Below are 17,878 nucleotides of genomic sequence, written 5' to 3' on the forward strand. Positions count from 1 at the left end.
ATGTTTCAACAGATGGCACCTTAAAAAAATATATATGTTTTTACCTGTCATAGGTGACATCTATATAATATAAGCATATAAAACACGCGTACTGGATTGCAACGTCCAGTCAAAATTTCAAAGCAATTTTAGAATTAATTTATTTAAGTTTATAAACCGTATATACACGAAGAAAAATGACCCTGTTAAAAAGTGACAGCTTGTGTTGGCAAGCTGATAAAATTTTTCCTGATAAAATATTAGTCATTTAGAATATATCGAGAACACGTGACAGAATGCTACAATATCAGTTCCGCCGTCCTAATAAAACATTCGCTTTCGACTGATACTTTGTTAGGAACTCGTTCAATTCATTCGTTATAGGCCTGCAGTCCCATTTTAACAGGAAAACAAATTATTTGACCAGATTTTTAATAAATTAACATTATTTTATATCGGTAAGTTTTCTCCGTAGACCTATGTATTTTGGTAATTTTTGAATTAAAATGTAAGATCGATACATGATCAAATTTAGTTAGGTCTCAGTAGCGCAATTGGTAGTGTTGGTCTCGGTAAGACTAGAGGATCTGAGTTCGATTCCCAGTTACAAAAGTTATTTTTTCTTGTGTCTTGTTCTATTTTCGTTAAGAGTTATTAATATTATTTTCAAATTGATCAAAGGTAAAGGTGTCTAAAATTTATTACAATCTGCATTTCAACGAAAATTTTACCATGACATATGTTATAGTCAGAGGGCGATTCCGGTTCTACTTAAGGTTAAGGAATTGTCTCAACCTTAAAATGAACGAATTTTTCGTTATCTTGGGTCGATTCTGGTTCTACCTAAGGTTAAGGAATTGCCTTAACCTTAAAATTAATGAATTTTTCGTTATCTTGGGTCGATTCTGGTTCTACTTAAGGTCAAGGAATTGTCTCAACCTTAAAATGAACGAATTTTTCGTTATCTTGGGTCGATTCTAGTTCTACTTAAGGTCAAGGAATTGTCTCAACCTTAAAATGAACGAATTTTTCGTTATCTTGGGTCGATTCTGGTTCTACTTAAGGTTAAGGAATTGCCTTAAACTTAAAATTAATGAATTTTTCGTTGTCTTGGGTCGATTCTGGTTCTACTTAAGGTTAAGGAATTGCCTTAACCTTAAAATAAATGAATTTTTCGTTATCTTGAGGCGGTTCTGGTTCTAATTAAGGTCAAGGTCTTCGATTCCAGGTCTCTCGAATGACCTCGAAAAAGTCGTTAATTTTGTGGCAAAGCACAATTCCTTATCCTTAAGCAGAACTGGAAAAGCCTCTCTGGATCACAAAGAAGAACCGATGATGTATTATACTCGCTGTGAATACAATTATGTAAATTTTATATATCTAAATATTGTATCCTTCAATATTGCGTACAATACAAATCGTTATTGCGTGACATTACCGTTTATGTCTTTATTGTTATTTATTACCTTTTATTATACTCCTTAATAGAGGGGAAAAAACCGAGAGATACGGTGGTAGGAGTAATTTTCCAAAGGTGCGTATAAGTACGCGAGCCCAACTGCCGTGCTGAAACATGACTTACGTGAAAGGTACGAAACAATCGCAAGTGGCGCGAAACGCTGCTTAGTTCCATTCCCGTAATTTGTGGCACGGCTCGCGCGTTTTTCTCTTAACTTATTTTTGTTTGTTTTAGATGTCGTTTCTTGATGAAATATTATTACCTTTACTTAGTAAAGATCCGAAAGAAAACGCTGATTTTATTATATTTTCTTTTAGTCATCTGCTAATCATTATAAATGGTATTTATTGAAAATTTTACCAAATTGCTGGTGATATCGAATTGAGTATATCGTTTAGAAAATTTAATAACAACAAATTTATAACTAGGTTTCGCGAACATTACCTACCTTTTGAGAGGCATCTCTCTCAATATACAAACTGTAAATTAACCAACTTCGTTTTAGTTTCTGGTTTTCGCAACGTCTTGTTATCTTAGACTTGCAAGAAAGTCAATAGAAGTCGCATATTAAAAATAATAATTGATATATTTAGCTAAGACTCTATCTAGATAGCAATTAAATTCGGGTAGAATCTTGCAATAATGTATAAAAACAGCAGCCAAAACAATGCTTTAAGAAAATCAAAATGTTGGTAGTTCTTATTCGAAGTATGATGACCGAAGGGAATAGGGTCGGACTAGCTTATTATATATCAGTGGTCACAGCAAAGCCCCGGCAAGGCTCAGGTACTGGATTTAATTCCTAGATGCAACAGAATCTTTTTCTGTTTCACACTTCGTTTGAGAGTTGTTATTATTATCTCCAATGATTTATGAGTTTTATCATGACATTTATTAAATTGACATTATTTATGACAATTTATTATTATTGATATTATATTACTACTCAATTACTTTATTACTACTTGCGTTGCAATATTTTCAATGGGGGTCGAGATCTTAAGCCAAAAGAGAGATTAGAAAATTGGAATACGTTTTGATTCCTATCTTTCTTGGTATGGTGGAGCAGAGTTGTTGAAGGACATAATGTGATGCTGAGGCCATTTAACGTGTCGACGGTATCTGGAGTCAGTTGATTTAGCACAGATGTGTCTCCGGGAAACTAATGGAGATGGCACATTTCTAGTTGTCTAGTTTATCCACATTCACAAAATTCTGAATCTTCAAGGATCCATGTACGAACGGCGACTGTAACTTCGCGGTTGCGTTTTAGTCATCCTCTCGTCTTCTGAGGACTAGAGAAAGTTGAAAAACACTTGATTATATTAGTACAGATTTGCACTTAATTTCAGGGCAATGCTTTCAGTGTCGTCCTGGTAGCTGTGTAGAATTGAAAAGTACTCTCAAATTTCCTGATTATTTTATCTCCACATAATCCCTCCCGTGCCGAATTGAAGCTGAGTAAGATCTCACAACATTCCCAACCTTAGAGTGAGCCACTGTCTTACTGAATCTGAAAACACTTATTAATTTTGCAGCCATAAAACAATAAATTAAAGGAAAATCGAACAAACTTTGTTCACTATAAATATTTGTAAAAAGCATTAACTTGATGTCTCGCCATAATTTACTATATTTACACATACATTTTTTTTAGACCACGTTAATCTTAAACACTCCACGGGTTTCGGAATATTAAAACTTACTTAAAATACAATACTGACAGATACAAATATTTAGATGTTAGGTTAGTTAGGTGGAAGGTGGCCAAAGGGAAAGGCTTAATTAGGGATTTCTGGTAAGATGGTCCTATTCTAGACGTTTTTCCAGTAAGCCGCTCTATACTTCCCAGAAATCCCTTATTTGCCTCTTCCCCTTTGCTCACCTCCCACCCCAACACTAAAAATATGTCTATATCTGTATTGTATATCTTATAAGTTAGTTTTAATATTCTCCTGATGAAGGAAGGGTTCTTCCGAAACCGGTAGAGTATTTAATGAAATTAAAGTGGTTAAACGACTTTATGTTGTAGAAGTTTATCGCTATACTTCGGTGCCATAAACGTATAACAAATCACTTATAACATCTGAATACCTTAAGAATTCGTTCAATTCCTACGCATTAAATGCAGTGGCGGCTCGTGACTTTTGGGTGTACTAGAGTGCTAATAATAATACAAAAAATGGCATTATGTATGTTGTTGAAAAAGATTTTCATGAAATTTCAGTTTGGTATTTCCTGAAAATCTTCAGATAAAATAAAATTCCGAAAAAAATAAAAAATCCATTTTTTGTAATATTAGCAATCTATTACACCCAAAAGTCATGAGGTGCCACTGATTAAATCAGGGTTAAGCCTACACGTGAGCAATGAGCTCTGTTTGTATTTGTACTGTTTGTGACAAGTTAATCAAGTTAGTTGTAAAGCCTACTTTAGAGCTTGAGAATCATCCGTCTACCGAGAATGGGGAATTGTTGTTTGTGTATTTGTATGGTGGTGTGTTAGAAGATTGCTTTGGTTAAGCCCCCACGGTGAAAGAACGTGAGGATGTTTTATCATTTATGATGATGTTATTCTTTATACATTTTTTTTTTTTTTTTTATTTTTTTATTTAATATCAAAATAATATACAAAAATCAAAAAGTCCCAACAAACTACTTTAAAGTAGTTTGTCATTGGGTGCTTTTAACTTAAACAGATTATATCAAATGTATACATTCATATCATGAGAGGTGTAATACAATAAAAATAAAAACAAAAAACAATTAAAGCGTATGCAGTTAGAAATAGTTTGTATTAGAGTCTAGTACAAACTATTTCTTTCAGCTAGCCAATTTTTCAACAAAAAATTTCTTTTTATATTTGTACATTTTTTGATTTCTGCAGGTAACATATTTAAACAATTTGGTATCATGTAGTCTAGCGTTCTTTTTCCATATTTGTTTACATGCTTTGGTACGATTAGTCCTTCATTTAATGTAAATCGAGTATTGTAAGTGTGTTCCAGTCTATTTATGTACATAGGGCTATTTATGTGCTGAAAAATTATTTTATACCACATAATTGCTCTTACCGAGAGGATTTTCAGATTTTGATAAAGGTGTGGAACATTATGCCTTTGTTCATATAAACTTTTATGAGCTAATAATTTAACAAGAGAATTTTGAACTGCTTGAACATGATTTATATTTGTTTTAGAGGAAAATCCCCAAGCTGTAATTCCATACCTTATGATAGATTCAGCTAGTGATAAATAAATTATTCGAAGTGTGCATATTGGAACATAAAATTTTAATTTATATAATCTACTAATAATAGATCTCAGTCGTTCACAGACTTTATTTATCTGTAAATCCCATTTGAAAAAACAATCAATAATAACACCTAAATAAACATATTTTTTAACCAGTTCAATATTTTCACATGTACACAACGCAGGGATACCAACATGTAGGCAATCTGAATTGTGTGTTTTAATTTCGGGTATAATAGTATTTACCTTGGCATTGGGTGATCTAATGTGTATCAATTTAGTTTTTTTTGCATTTATGATTAGGCCAGAGTCGTGAGACCATTTTAAAAGTTCAATGTAATCTTTTTGTAAAAGTTCAATACATAATTGCAAAACTAATAGTACTGTTCTGCATTTATTGCTAATAGTACTGTTCTGCATTTTCACTTTTATTCATTATATTCAAGAATACACACACAGCGGCCTTGAGGTGATTTTTCACAAAAACGGCGCTAAACAAATCATCCAAATATTATTATTTTTGAGGATTGTCGTAGGATAAGCAACCTATGCGTCATTTTCATTATTGCTAATTCAGAGCTCGACTATTACGAACTTCCGAGTCTAGTCAAATTAAGAGTACCTACTCGACACACGAGTAATGTTAGAAATTATAGTAAATATTTCAATGAAAAACCATGTATGATCGTGTGAGAAATAAGGAGATCCGCAAAGAATACAAGGTCGATGTAAGCGTATTGAGTAAGATTAAGAAAAAGACGCTCAGATTATTTGGGCATGTAGAGCGAATGATCAAAGAAAGGAATATATGACGCAAATATGAATGCTAGAAGAAGTCGAGGACACCCGAGGAAGACATGACACAATGGTAAATCATATACTGGAGTCGGGCCATGTCAATAGTCAGAATAATAGAAGAGTATGTATGAGACGATGTATGAATGAGAGGAGTGTGCCAAGACAGATTTGTTTGGCGGTTCGTCATCTCTGCCTACACCTGCCCGGAAACGGTGTGATTTTAATTTTTTTTTATTTAAAGACAATCGGCAATATAAAGTAAAGTAAAAAAGATACAATATTAAGTAAAATAAGAATATAAAGTGATGTAGTTTGTTCTCAGTCCTGTTCCTGTTGGTTGTTGTATGTATGTTGATCATGATTTCTTCATCTTCTAATTTGTTGGTTCCCACAAAATATAAAATAAATTAAGCACAAAGTATTTATGTTTGTTGTCTGTAGGTTGCGTTGGGGTTACTTCATAAATTTAATGATTTCCTCATCTTCATGTTTAGTTAGGCATAATTTGATGTCTTTTTTAAACTTTTCTATATCCATGGTGTTTTTTAATTTCAATAGGAAGGGCATTATATAATTTTATAGCATGGAAATAGTGGTTTTTCTGGCCGAAAGATGTTTTAATTTTGGAATGTTTAGTAGATTTGAGGATTTCATCCTTGTAGTGTAGGTGTGTTGTTCAGCAAGGTACCTACTCATATTTTTCTTTAAAATTGAGTAGTGCATTTTTTGAGTACAGTTTTATAATGCTGAACACGTTAAATTTAAAAAAAAATTCTTTTGATGGAGTTCTTATGGGTTCTTTCAGGATTATTTTTATAGTTTTATATAGTTAGTTAGTTAAGATGATTCATGTTTTGGATGGATCTCTTATAGTTTTATGATCATAATCTAATTGGTTTGTTGGTTTTGCACTCAAACAATACACAGTTTCAACTTCCTCTACGTCTTCGCCAATACTTGATATTACCCTCTTTACTTCTTCCCTTGGGTACGCACATCATGATGATTGATTGACTGATAAATCACGGCGGTAATTGACCTGTCGTATTAAATAACGCTGCCTCCGTAATAATTCACATCGTGTAGTTTATATATTTTTTTAAATTGTTAAAATTGTTCCCAAATCTTATACGTTTTTTGAGAAATGAAGAACGAGAAGAGAGGAAAATAATTTCCCTAAGGACCTATGTCATCTTTGGGAATGCTGTGTGGAGGGTATTTTTTAAGGAAAGGAAGGAGAGGAAGATCTGTGAAGGAAAATGAAATGTGGGTGGGTAGGAATCTGGAGTAAGTGTGTCCAGGAGTGACAGATGTGTGAATCCATCCCTCCCACTACGGTGCAAGGAGTCGAGACACTCCTGCTGGTGAGGTAAAAAGGTCTTTAACAACCAGGTCACAATTTCACAGAAGGTACGCCAAAACCAAGACAATCCTCACTCCATGAACCAGGGCACCCCTGATGAGTCACCAAACGTAGCGAACCACTTGAGCTGACCTATGGCAGAAGTGTTGGTTATCCAATAAATGGTTACCGGGGCGGCGGTACCCATATCAGCCTCGAAAATTGTAATTATAATTTCCCTGGTTAAAGACCAACATGCAGAATCATAACAATGCATGAAATAACTTTCGCCGTCCTTGGTGAACAAATCTAAATAGCCGGATACTTCCCAACCTTCATCTATCCCATCTCCTTCCCTTTCTCACTCCCTTCAGCCTAATAACATACCCCAATTGGAAATGCAACATCAGAAACAAAATACGTAATAACTACATTATGTGTGTACTATAAGTTTTACTATTCTGCCCTAAAAAGCAATGTCTACGAAGTCTATACTGAAACTTCCGGCAGCCTGACGAATGCAATCTCAGATCCATGAATTGATCAATCCAAATTGATTCATTTAACATTTATGTACCTGAAGACCAAATATGGCATTACTGGAACGGGGTCGCTGTGGTCCCCCAAAATACCGCGGTGCGATCTCATAAGAGGAATACACAAGCCAAAAAGTGTATATTCTTGGTGTGTCTTATATCACCGCGAATATAGGTAATGCTGCGTATACACATGAGAAAATCTTCGCTAACCGAGCCACGAATTATAGGAAAGGAACGAAGTTACTTCGTTACTTTCCCGCAATTCGTCTAGAATCGACCGGTTTTAGCGAAAAAGTATTATTTTGTTAAAAAAAATATAAGAAAGATAAAAGTCAATTGAGGGAAACTACATGATAATCACAAGTCATAGATAATCTTAAAATTGTATTTTTAAAAGATGCTTCTTACCAGACGTTCATAAATTTCTGGAGAGAAAATAATACATTATTTAGTAGTTTATGCTTATATTTTTGTCAAAACGCTAAACCAGCGCCTGTCGTGTTGTCGCGTGTTACCGGTATTTCGATAAAGCTGTGTGTATTAACTACAGTAGTTTCAGAGAGGGATCGTCATCGTTCTAGTATTTTGTATCTTGTATATATATATATATATATATTTCTTTTAAAAGATTTTTCGTCGATAACGTACGTACGACCTCGCTCTGGCGCCACTATAATACTTTTTAAATATAGTATTTGATTCCACTACTGTCCAAGTGTCCATATCCGAAATGAATAGATTTATCTTTTTTTTTCTCTTTATTCATAAAATATATTCGAATACAGTCTTTTACATGCTTTTCGACTACCACACTAGACACATGTCCGTATTATGGTAGTCGATTGCTAGTCATTGCAAGACTTGTCACTACGTGCTTATGTTTTAATAATCCTATCATCAGTGTTTTGATAATAAGTCATAACGTGACGTAGGTTTTATAATAGCTTTGTAATGCTAACTCCTTCTATAAATTCAACTCTGTACGTGACATTAATTGATAATAAAATAAAATAAAATAAAAAATATATATGTATATATATATATATATATACATATATATTGGAACAACATCCCTTTCATAACTTTTGAAGGTTATACCCATCAATGTAATAAATCATTGAAGACGAAGATAATACTAGTAAATCGAAACGAAACATGAAACAGAACAAGACACAGAAAAGTAAAAAGATAACGGTGTCAACTGGGAATCGAACCCAGGATCTCTGTCTTACAGAACAACGCCTTTAACCACTATTTTGTCCCGGTAAGACAGAGATTCTGGGTTCAATTCCTAGTTGTGACCGTTACCTTTTTATTTTTCTGTGTGATTTCTGTTTAATTTTTCGTTTTTATTAGAAGAAGTGTCTTATGATAATTTTATCGTCGAAAATTTTCGTTTGATGAGTGTTCGTACAATGATGATTATTATTAGACGACCTTCGTCGCAGACTTTTGCGACAAATAATATTCTCGTTTCACTCCTTTCTCCGTTCAAACGATCCACATATCCAAACCATTTTGTAAGTCCATTTCTTACTTTCTTGTTCACTGCGCTTTATACATTTGTGTTTTATAAAAATGAAATAAAATACGATATACGTTTTAAAACCTCAAAGTTTTAGGTCTTGCACAATATGGAAAAGTTTATACTGAACGGTTTTGAAAAGGATATTAGGTAAATGTCGTCCTCCATGATCCACACTTCAAGCAAGGCGACGGGTTTTATTGGCAATTTGAGTCTCAATATTGTCTTGTAGGATGTCCACGTTCTGGGGTCGATTGTTGTAAACAAAGGACTTCAGGTAACCCCACAGGAAAAAACAGAGTAGCTTTAATATCAACAGGAGAGCGCGCAGGTCAGTAGAGGTCCCCCCTTAAGGTGATGAGCCGCCCAGGAAAGGTCTCTCTCAAAAAGTCCATTGAAACCCTCGATGTGTGGGCTGTGGGCCATCTTGTTGGAACCACACATTCTCTAGTTCCATAGCTTCGAAAGCCATCACAAAAAATCTTGATTTTCCAGGAACCTGGACATCTTAAAAACCTTGTTCGAGTGAAAGAGAGTGGGATTTTCTTCACTCCGGCGCCGCATATTCGCGAACTGCGGACCTTAAGGCGATGCCATACGTAGTAATGCAAAATCATGTGTTTTTGGTTTGAAAATTTGGTCGCATAGAAATGTTTCAGATGCTTTAATTAAATACTGCGAGTAGAATACATCTTGTCCTTTGAAATAATCGAGTATTTTTTAGATAAGTCTTTTTACTATCCCAGAAAAAAATAATATATAAGGCCTATGAAAACTGCTTTAAAGTTCAAAATCTCCTACTTACGAACCCATTTTCGGTTATGATTTTATTGTATAATGTGGCAAATTAAGTTATTTATAAAATGATTGAAAAAAAATTTAATATTTATGCCTGAATATCCACAAAATAAAATAAAAAGCACTTTTTAGCCATGTTTTTTTCTTGCATAAATCAAAACAGGCGGATGGTGTGAAACGGGAATTTAAACCTTATCGCCATCTACGTAAGGGTTGTTATTGATAGCGGCTCAATTTAAAATATTACACAACGTAGTGCATTGCCTTAAACGGAAATCCCGCTGCACATCGACGATCGAGCGCGCGTGTGAAAAGTAGGCCTCTGCCTAAAGAGTGGACTGCTTCACCGACCACTACATCTCCCAACTGTCTTCTACCGAGAATATCCCCCACCCATCGCGACCCCCTCGGTCTTCAGGTCAACCTTTCCAAAAATCACAAGTGCAGCGCGCCAGCCCTGTATTTCGCGATATATTGATCATTTTATAGGGTGACTGAGCAGGTACTTGTTTTATATGATATAGTTTTAACTGTCGACAAGCCAAAGGGTAAAAATTTCGGTTCCCACGGGGGATCACCGGGTTTTCCAATGCAATTTCTATTTTGTTATGGATATTTTATAATTTTTGGGGAAATTTTCAATATTGAGGTTATTCGGTTAACCCTTTACTAAATAGTTAATATTCCATCTGTACCCAATAACTGACACGGTGTCGTTTCAACACCGTGTCAGCCATGTCACGTGCGCTCATCGTGACGGCTTGGACTGACTCCTAATTACTTCACGAACAATTACAATTATTTCGATTAAAAATAAATTGTTATTCAAAACGCGATACGCGATGCGCAGTATTGAGACATAATATTACACTCATACATCTATTATAGTTTATTTTGAGATGTTCAGTACAATAATAATAATATTAAGATGATTTGTATGGCGACGTTTTTGTGCAAAATCACCTCGAGGGCGTTTTACAAATATATAGTACATTTCTACTCTATTTATTACTAACTATATATGAAGATAATATACAGTACCATACTTACCTGGTAGGTCACTTAATAATAACAATTAATTAATTGTTTATTAGCGAAATTTAGATACAGGATTTAGGACAAAATTTGAAAATTTTATATATTTGGCCTTTCTCTCGGGAATGGTATATTTAATTTAAGGGTTATGACAGCATAAAAAGGTAAGATTTTAGTTTAGACCTGAATTCTGTTGGACTTGTTATGGATCTTAGTTTTAGAGGGAGTTTATTCCAAGCCTTTGGCCCAGATGCTCCGAAATCACGATCACCAAACTTAGTATTTGGCTTGCGCTTAGCTTCCACCAGACTGCCTACCGCTGATGATGTTGCTGATCTAAGAGTTGACTGCCTCAGACCAGTGTTTTCCGGGACGCATAGTTCAAAGATGTAGGGTGGGGCCATTTCATTGGTGGATCTAAACAACATCCAGCACAATTTGTACTGGATTCTTTCAGGGCTCTTGAGCCAGTGAAGGTTACGAAGGTGTTCTAAAATGTGTGAATATTTAGAAACCCCGGTTATGAGACATGCTGCTGCATTATTTAAACACTGATTGAAGTTTGTCAATTTGATATTTTGGAAGGCTGGCATAAATGCCGTTGCAGTAATTGAGACGTGAGACTACGTAACAGTAGTTTTGTTGCTTCTGTAGGAAGGTTTCTTCGGGCAGACTTGGTGAAAAAAACCTGCTTACAGACTTATTTATTTGACTTTTGAATAAAAAGTCCGAATCTAAATCGACACCGAGAAGTTTGACTGTTCTTTTTGGGATGATATCGATGCCGGAAATAGAAATAGGTGAATCTTCTATGAAATGTTGACGTTTGTTTGTGACCGCCCAGAGAAACTCGGTTTTAGATGGATTCACCTTCATCTTGTTTAAAAACATCGAACGAGTTACTGCCTCTAGACATTTAGCTATACGGATCTTGAGACCATTGATTTCGTTTGGAATTTTCGTACACGAAATACACAGAAAACATTGCAAACTGAACTAATGTGATGAATGTACTCAAGGGTTAAGGTATGTACGAAGGGTTTGAAAGAGTCTGACAATAATTGTTGGTGTATTAATTTTAGACTAGTACTTTAGATAGTCGACCGATGTCGCCGAAAATTTCAAGCTTTGTTCTTATTAGTGCCAGGACTATTAAGAGAGTACTTTGAATGGTAGAATATGTCGGGGACCCCCGGGGGAAAACTTAAGAGGGAGCTGCAAACCAAAATTGTGTATATTCTTGGTAATAGGCATTAAAATCTCTTGACAAACGGAGTCTAGAATCGTTCGATTTCAAACAAATAATTGGTTTTTATTTATTTTGTAAATAATTTTATAAGAAAGTAAACAAGTTAATCACGTGAAACTGTCACAGATAATCTTAGCTATAATACTGTATTTTTAAAAAGTTGTTTCCTTTACGCGTTCATACATTTCTATTGAAAAAAAATATTTTTTATTAGTTTGCATTTGTATGTTTTATTGAGTAATTTATATATTTATTTGTATTCTACTCAAGCGAAGCGATAGGAAAACCTTCAAGTTATCTAAAGCATATTTTTTTTGTAGTCATAATGTACACCAATTCGTTATTAAGATGAATCAAAATAGTGATTTGGCATTAAGCTTCGCCTGGGATCACTGCAAAATAGGTTATATGTTTTTGTTTCTTCTTTATTTCTTTTAACAAGTTTTTACTAATTCGTCTATTCTTTTCTTCCTGTTAACTTATATAATCTTTTAATTTTTACTTTCTTTCCATATTGTACAATTTCTGTCAATATCTTTCATATATGTAAATGGCACTTTTCGCCGTTATGGTAAATATAGTTTAAGAAAATAGAACAAAAATTAAACAGAATACTGATCCAACACTAACAAGTTACATCGTTTTCTTTTGGCCACGATTCACCACGTCAAAATTCAGTCAAGTCTACTGATGCCCAAAATTTGCAAACATAATCCATTTACTACACGTGCACATATGATTATTTGTTGTACCTGTAATGCCTGTAATTCCATAGTATTATGACGACTGTAGCCTCGCATTTCGGATACCACACGATCCGCTTTGGCTTCCCACAAATATGTGTTTATCTGATTACCTTTCAGGTAGATAAGTAAATTTGGGAATTTCTAACTGGCTTAGAGTAATGGTCATGAGTCATGACTATGCATTGGTTGAAAGCCAATTAATTTACTTTAAATTCCTGTAGTTTTTTTGTTGATAATAATTACTAAAAATATCCTTGTCAGACGGTATCCGGGCAACTCAGGACAGTGGCAATTCAACACACTCTTGGAAAGTGATATAAAGTCATGAAAACAGATAAAAACAAGGTTATTATAATAATGTTAAATTGGCTGACCCGCTATTATCATAATGTTGTGGAATTATTCATACTTAGATTAGATTACTTTCGTGCTTCCTAGTTGCGAGCTGAGATGTGAGAGCGTGATGAAACTAATACATGGGCTTTTATATTACTATAATATATCTGTCTCGCTCTACACTGAAAGAGTCAAACATCAAACTTTATTGTTCCACAGAGGTTAAATAGATATAATATTAATAGGTTAGGTTTATGGGCTTTTTTATCACTTTTAATGACTTTATATCTATCAATTTTCTAAAGTGTGTTGAATTGCCACTGTCCTGTGTTGCCATGGAACCAATTTTGTAAGGAATTTGTAGCTCATTTATTCACTTGGCCACTACCATCAGCGTCATAATAAAATGGGCATTTCGCGAAAAATATATTCAATTCAGAATTTATGTCCGAACTTGAAACAGCCTACCTTTGGTTATAGAACAATGCACCCATTGCACGTCTCTACTAGTTAGCTATTCTAGTCATTTATTCATCGGATAATCCACGAAATACGAGAATTATGAGAGATTTGATATAAAATTGATTTTCTTTGCAATTTCGCGGTATTTTTATTTTGAAAAGCGTTTAGCGGCGAAAATTCTAATATTTTAGTTGATTTTCCATCTGAAATTCTTCCTTTACCTGATTCTCAATTTCCTGATTTCGCAATATTTCCCGAAGGCACCAACGCAATTTTGTAAGACGAGATTAAACGGAAACCATATTTTTAAGGCTTCGGAAGAACTTAAATATTGATACATAATATACGCCCCATTTATCAATTTAATAATATCTGGCAGATTGGTAAATATATGTTTATATTTTATATGACTACCTTGAAGATTCAATTCCATTCGCGTCACATTTGCAAAATTGTTGCAGAAGGATTGATTAGAGTTTTAAATTGCTCTTAAGTATTACTGGACTGTCGATGTGTTAGACTAGGCTATTTTAGAAATAATAGGTATATCGGAGTACACCTTTGTTTTTAGAGTTAGTACGTAAACAGGATGAAATTGGTAGACTTCCGGACTTACAACTTTAAAGTACAGAATATACGTTCAAACTAAACTTCAAATTATTCCTCAAATTAAATATTGATAGGTGGGTCAAATCCCAGCACCGCAAAGAATGGGAGAGGGCACCTGGAATGAGACAATCCAAAGTACTCTAAAAGGACCAGACCCGAGACCAGTGTTTCCCAGCCTTCCTTATGCCATGCCCCACCGTAGTCTTTTCAAAAGTCAGATGCCCCACCGATATCTTTTTTTAATTAAACAGCAGGTAAATTTTCAAATAATTTTGTAATATGTTTGTAAACATAATATGAACCCCTAATGAAATTAAATAAAACCTATTCTAATACATATAATTATAACTGAAATTATTACAAAACACAAATTGAAAATGTAATTAAGTAGAATAAAATAAAAATTAAAACAATAATAAAACACAAGTGACAATTGAAATTTAGTACCTACAAACACACAAATCTTGACGAATAATTCATTATTAAATTCAGTTACGCTGGCTACAAAGAAATTTTATATCCGGATCTAACTTAGTTAATTTCAGTCTTAGGTCCCCTCTATTAGTTATAATTAATCAATTTCGTTTTTGAATGAGTAAATCGCTTATGGCGCTAAAACCACCTTCCATCAAATGAAAGAAAGATGAGGGAAAGGGTAATAATAATTTTCTGGCATGCAAAGTAATATTAGGATATTTTGTGTTAGTTTCTTCGCAAATCCATGCCATTATTCCTTTTATATTAAATAATATTTTTAATCGAATCATCACTTTGCATTTCTGAAAGTTCCTTTTGATACAGTTGTTCATTTGAAATATCTACTAGCATTGGTTGTGTCAACCAAGTTCGAAAATTTATTTCCTTTAAATCAGCAAATCGTTCTTTAAAATCAGTAAATAAAGTTTGCAGATGATACACGTGTGATTCGTCGTTACGGTCGTCAGTGCGCATACGATAATATGCGATCGATGGAGCCCTTTATTTGGCCCGGCATTTTTTTGTATGACCGATGAGTATTTCCCTTTATATTTTGAATGCTTAACGTGTCTCATCTGTAAAGCGTGGTGCCCTACCTCTGAGACGTTATGCCCCACCGTGGGAAACACTGCCCTACACGAACTAAGAAACTACTCGATATGGACAGAAACTCGCTGAGGGAACTGGTAGGACTACTAACAGGACACTGCCATCTCAGAAGACACATGCAGATATTGGGAGTGGAAAACACCAATAGATGCAGGAAATGTGAAGAGGATGAAGAGACTCCAATTCACTTGGGGAAACATACAGTAGAACCAGAAGACATAGCCATATACCCAATGACAACCCTGGTGAACTTTATTAAAGGGACTGGGTTGTTGTTAAAGGATTGAGGTAAAATGGGAGATAGCACAATGTTCACGGGAACTACGTATAAACCGTCTCCGCTTTTAAAAAAATATATATTATTCCTCTGGTACCTTCTCCTATCGGAGGTTATCTTTCTTTAGACTGCAGGTTGCAATCCGCAATAAATTGACTCTCTCGGAACTGCACCTGTATCTAATCTATCTGTTACATAGATTACGAATTCACGAATAAAGGCGCGCCGCGACCGCGACCGGAGGCCGAGACCACAGACGGAGACAGGAGACCGCGACAAGCGTCTCGGTCTCTTTGGCATGTAACCAGATTTATTTTGAATTTAAGTATCATTTTCAAAATTGGAACTGATAATGTCAAGAATTCAGATAAGCGATAAAGTACCTTCTTGTAATATAATATTTTAACATAAAATATTTTTAATTTTAATTGTTTATCTTGACAAGTAAAGCATTGTATACTGAAGGGTGCTGTCTGATCAGTTCAATCAGCTTCTCAGTCTTCGTCAGAAAAAGCAGTCATTTTTTACCACAAACACACGTGCTTCTCAAGCGCAACGCGATACCACTACTGGTCCGGGGCGGAGACCGTCTTGCTGTCTTCGGTCTCCGGCCTCCGGTCTCACGCACGAACTGCCCCCATACAAAGCGAAATGTCAAGTACCGGTCGCGGACTCCTGTGTCCGTCTCTGGTCTCTATAGGAACAATGACCGGGGTCACCATTTATAGGATGCAAAGGTCGACGCTTACCTCGCCGTTTTGCATACTATAGGGGTGTCGTGTCGATTAAAAATAAGAAGATTGTATTTCACAGAATCTATCGTTTATTACACTTATTCGAAATATTACAAACACGACATTAATATCAGAAGGAATGTAGGCGAGCTATGTACGCAAGCCGCCGTACCGAACCAGTCTCCAAGAGTGAATGAAGATGGCGATTATTCCACTCAGCCGGTAAATAGGACGCTGGGGATACCATATAGAAAAATCATATTATGGCTATTAAATGCGCGCGTAGTGGCTGCCTACATCTCGGTCTCCGGTCGCGGAGGTAATGTATAATTTCGCGAATGCTCAGTCAACAGCATTGAATTTGGTCTGTTTTGGTCGGAGAGCGCGGCCGTACAGCATAATATAACATGACAAGCTAAATAATAAAAACTCTATATAATTTTTAATGAAAGCGTTGCGGCAATCCATTGAACTCTCATACCAATACCACCGTTTTTATCTCTTCAATTTCGCAACTAATTCTATGTGCATCGCGATAAGAACTCCTTGTACGTTTGTCAATCACATTAATTATTTATACAGTTGTCAGTCCTCCCTAAGCCATTACCGATAAGTCTGTTTACTCATTACTTGTCACAGTTGACAAGTTGATAGTATAGTAATATTTATCGATGAAAGATACCGATAGCTATGATAACATGTAAATAAATGTATTTTTGTTCATTCAAACGTCCTTATTTGGAATTCTGTATTTCGATTTCTCAATGTGTACTCAAAGTATACGTTATTATATTCACACACCTACTTTTACAAGCCAATAGGTTGGCTGATAAGATTTCCCCTCCCTTACTCTTATCACCTTGCTATTGTTTGTCTCTTTTACTCTCCTGTGTATGTCACATAGTTGATAACGAGCATACAAAATGCTAACAAATTAGCGAATTTTTAAGTGTAACCTTAAATTTTGGTATGTTAATTTTAGAATTCGAAAATAATATTATTTTTTTAAAAATGAAATGTTTTTTTTTCACAAGCTCCACACAGGAGGCCCTGAGGAAAAAATCCCTCTTGTTATCTTTGGGGATACTGTGTAGAGGGTCTTTTTGTGGAAAGGAATGAGAGAAAATTCTAGGAAGGAAAAAGGTATGAAGGGTTCGCAGGATGGGGGTCGATGTGTCCAAGAGTGACGGAAGTATGAATCCATCCCTCCCACTGCGTTAAGAGTGAGTCCGACTGGAGAGGTCAAAAGGTCTCCTAACCTAACCTAACCCAACCAGTCTCCCGCACGGAGAAAAATAGGGAGAATGTTCTAAGCTTCATTAATCTATTCTGAAGTAAACTTAAGGCTCATTTCGCACCAAGTTAGTCATTGTTAGTTACGTCTAAGGTATTCCCAGTCAAATCACATCAGTCAATATTTTTAGCACCATTACATCAGCGTGACGAAATTATTGTCGTCATTTTATAATAAAAAATCGTCGAAAATGGACATTCTCGTGCAAGTAATAATTTTGGACATGCTCGTGCAATTTATAATTTTGGACATTTTCGTGCAAGTTATAATTTCGGACATGCTCGTGCAAGTTATAATTTTGGACATGCTCGTGTAAATTATAATTTTGCGTCGTGTTGATATCTCACTAAGTAACAT

General features: G+C 35.0%; 1 protein-coding gene across 1 annotated transcript in view; it reads left to right on the forward strand.

Annotated features, from left to right (window-relative positions):
* Nucleotides 1-17,878, forward strand: part of LOC149409145 (uncharacterized) — a 336,879-nt gene that overhangs the window by 146,021 nt on the left and 172,980 nt on the right. The window lies entirely within an intron of this gene.

This window comes from Hesperophylax consimilis, unplaced genomic scaffold (assembly GCF_061612785.1).
Source record: "Hesperophylax consimilis isolate HC1 unplaced genomic scaffold, BYU_Hcon_1.0 scaffold_35, whole genome shotgun sequence".
NCBI lineage: Eukaryota > Metazoa > Arthropoda > Insecta > Trichoptera > Limnephilidae > Hesperophylax > Hesperophylax consimilis.